Consider the following 4,115-nt stretch of genomic DNA (forward strand, 5'->3'; position numbering starts at 1 on the left):
GAGCTGACTCGACGAGTTGGATCGCGATTTCAAGATTCTAAGTTTTAGAACTTGGCGAGTTGATGGAGCAACTCGACGAGTTGAGTCAACTCAGAGCGTTGACTTTGACCGTTGACCGTTGAATTTGACTTTGGCTATGGTTGACCTAGTTTGACTTTTGAGTGTATTTTGGTCTAAATGTTATTTTGGTATTGGTAGCTCGGGGAGCCGAAGGATCAGCAGTTCGGGGAATTGCCAGATAGCAGCCAGAGGAGTATTAACAGGACTTCAACGGTGAAAGGTGAGTTTCCTCACTGTGTGCATGGGTCTAAGGCCACAATGCCAGCCCATTATGTTTTTATATAGTAGGAAGACCCGAGGATTAGCCCTAGGCACTTATGTTATATGTTTCATATCTCGATCCGATGTCGGGCGAGACCCGAGGAATGTTAGTATGCGAAAGGTCTTTGTGATTCTTGCATGTGTCGGTACGATAGGTTCTGGACCAAGGTTCGATGACAGGGTAAGCCCGAAGTATGTTTATATGGTAGTATGTTCCGGACTAGGGTCCGATGTCGGGTAAAGGCCGAGGAAGATTTATATATGAATGTTAGATTATACTTGTTGTCTTTGTGATACTTGTATGTGCCTGGTAGGGAGGTGAGTATGGGTGAGGTCCCGTATCTCATCACTAACTAAGTATGGATGGGGTTCCATATCTCAATATTAACAGAGTAGGGGTGAGGCCCGTGACAGGAGAGAAGTGAGTGTGGGCGGGGGCCCGTATGTCACTAACAACAGGAGTGTGGACGGGGTTCCATAGTTCATCAGTAGCAAACCAGGGAGAGGCCCAAGATAGGCGAGGCCTTAGAACAAGAGTATATGTAACGTCCCAAAATTTAAGACTAAAAATTTCTTTTAATAAAACAATACTTAAAGCAAATTCATCATTTCAAAACACAAGCAGAGTATTAGTTTCCAAAATACATGTTCGTTATCAGAGTAAACATTCCCAAGCTGTCTAATCTATGGTATGTGCCATGCGATCACCCCGAGCTCCTCCCTCCGCTATCGGAAGTACCTGAAACCAAAACTAAAAACCGTAAGCACGAAGCTTAGTGAGTTCCCCACCCTACCGCATACCATGCATAACCATATACTGCACATACTGGGCCACGCCCGCTATCCTGGGCCTCGCCCACCTACCTCGGGCCTCGCCCGCTACAACGGCCCCGCCGCTCCAGGCCCCGCCTAGCTTCGAGCCCCGCTCGGATACAGATCTGTTTCACTTAGGCCTCGCCTGTCACAGGGCCTCGCCCACTAACATATAATAGCGCATAAACATATCACATCTCATCACATAAGCTAAACACATACTAACGGATCTTGTCCTAAGGCCTCGCCTATCTCTGGGCCCCGCCTTTGTCCTGCTGCTGATGAGTCATGGAACCCCGTCCATACTCCTACTGATAGTGAGGTACGGGCCCAACCCACCCTCACTCCTTCCCTAGCTTGGGCCTCGCCCCTGATCTGCTGCTACTGAGATGTGGAACACCATCCACACTCTGCTATTGGTGAGATACGGGACCTCGCCCACACTCACCTCCCTACCAGGCACATACAAGTATCACACAGACAACAAGTATAAACTATCACATAAACCATTCCTTGGGCACCCGCCCTTTATCATTGGACCTCGTCCCGAATATCATACTAGCATATTGTGCCTAGGGCTAACCCCCGGGTATTCTACTCGTAACTACATGGGCCGACATTGTGGCCGTAGACCCATTCATACAAAGGGAAACTCACCTGCACTGGCTGAACTGGCTGATGAACCCACTAACTGCTGCCCGGCAACTCTCTAAACTCCTGTTCCACTCGCTCCTCGAGCTACCAATATCAATGCAACACTGAGTCTAACTGGCCCCCGAAAGACAACCAAATCAACTCCGGTCAAGGTCAAAGTCCTGGTCAAAGTCAACCTTCCAGGTCAACCCTACTCGCCGAGTCACCCTAGGGACTCGCCGAGTTCATATGTTCAGAGTCCTTCTCTTTGCGACTCGACTCACCGATTCAGTCCATGAATCGTCGAGCCTACCGATTTCTGAGTCCTGACCTGTCCAACTCACCGAGTCTCCAATCGACTCACTGATTCGAGTCTAAACTCGAAGGGTTTGGGGTTTCGCGACCTGACTCGCCGAGTCCAAGAACAGACTCGCCGAGTCCAAGACAACCTTCAACAGACTCGCCGAGTTGTTCATCCAACTCGCCGAGTTCCTGCCCAACTTCATCTGACTCGACGAGCTGTTCATCCCACTCGTCGAGTTCCTCCTCGTCTTCATGCTGCTCGCCGAGTCCACTCAAAGGACTCGCCGAGTCCATTCAGATCTCTATACATGCAGAGGACTTTTGAGTCATGCATGGACTCCAAACTGTAGATCTACCCTTCCCAAGCCTATTCCTCACGTAAAGTTGCAAACTTTACGTGTAGAGAAGGAGATCTAGGCAAAATACACCATAAACTAGGGTTTAAGGCAAGGAGGCTCCATAATCAACTCAAGGGCTGAAACTTTATGCTTCCCAAGACCAAAATCGGCTTATATCTGAAGTAGCAACTCCAGATCCAGCTTCTAACCCAAATGGACAACTACTCATGGCTTAAAAGCCCCAAATCTCACAACCATAGAAGATCTAAAGGAATGAAATGACTTAATACCTTCAATACCTCAGAAAGGCTCCACAAACTCCATATCTGAAGCCAATCCTTGAAGCTTCACTGATTCCCCTCTTTCTTCTTCCTTCAAATCACCCAAAAATGGCTTGGAAGCTTGAATGCACAACAATGGAGGCTTAGGGTTCGTTTTCTGAATGAGGGAGGCTCTAAGGAACCCTAATGGAGAGAATAAGGATCTTAAATAGCGCCCAAAGTCCCAAATTTAGGGTTTTCCTCGAACAGACCTGACTCGCCGAGTCTCCTTGTCCGACTCGCCGAGTCGGTCACTTACTCCTCGACCCGGATCCCGCTTGGACTCGCCGAGTTCCTCCTTGGACTCGCCGAGTCCCCCCTTAAAGTTAGGGTTTTCTTTCCTTTCTTAGCCTTTAAAACTTTGAGTGTTACAGTATAGTAGAGTATGTTTCTTTATGTGCCAGTATGTTATATGGTTGTATGTGTATAGTGGGCGAGGCCCAGAGACAGGTGGGGCCTAAGAGAGACAGATCTGTATACCGAGCAAGGCTCGATGCCATGCAGGGCCCGATGCCGGAGTGAGTCCGATGTCGGGTAAGTCTCACTGCAGCGGGCGGGGGCCCAATATGTGATTATATGTATGGTATGTGGTGGTATGGGGAGCTCACTAAGCTTCGTGCTTATAGTTTTCAGTTTTGGTTTCAGGTACTTTCGGTAGCGGAGGGAAGAGTTCGGGATGACTGCATGGCACACACCAAGAAGTTAGCATGGGATGTTTTACTCTGATAAAATAAGCATGTTTTGAATTAATACTCTGTTTTGAGAAAACAACTTATGTTTTGAATGAATGGTTTGACAATTATGGTTTTTATTAAGGTTTTAAAAATGAAATTTTTAGACCGTATTTTTGGGATGTTTCAAAATCACAGTCTCTAAGAGAAATACATCTATACAAGATAAATACTATCATGTCACGTATAATCTTTCCATAACTAATATGAATAAGAAATGAGAAAAATGATCTCTTTGTCTCAACCCTCTCTACAGGAAATTCAGCAGAAGGGCATCCATTAATCAACACAAAAGAGCGAACATTAGAGAGGCATTGTTTAACTAAAGCACACCAATTACCAGAAAAACCCATGAAAGATATCATAGAAAAAAAAATCCAAGAAAGTGAATCGTAAGTTTCCTCAAAATCTACTTTGAACATCATAAGACTTTTTAGTGGTGGACTTGCACAAGTCAACCACCTCATTTACAATTACCGATCCTTCTAAGATTTGTCTTCCTTTAATGAAAGCATGTTGCTCTAAACTCACCATTATATCAATAACCTTTGCTAACCAAAGAGATAAAAGCTTTGCAATAATCATATATTGGATGCCAACAAGCGTAATTTGTCCATAATCTTGAATAACAAGAAGATTTACCACCTTAGAAGTTA

This window comes from Lactuca serriola, chromosome 7, assembly GCF_051521515.1.
Source record: "Lactuca serriola cultivar US96UC23 chromosome 7, Lser_US96UC23_V15, whole genome shotgun sequence".
NCBI classification, from domain to species: Eukaryota; Viridiplantae; Streptophyta; class Magnoliopsida; order Asterales; family Asteraceae; genus Lactuca; species Lactuca serriola.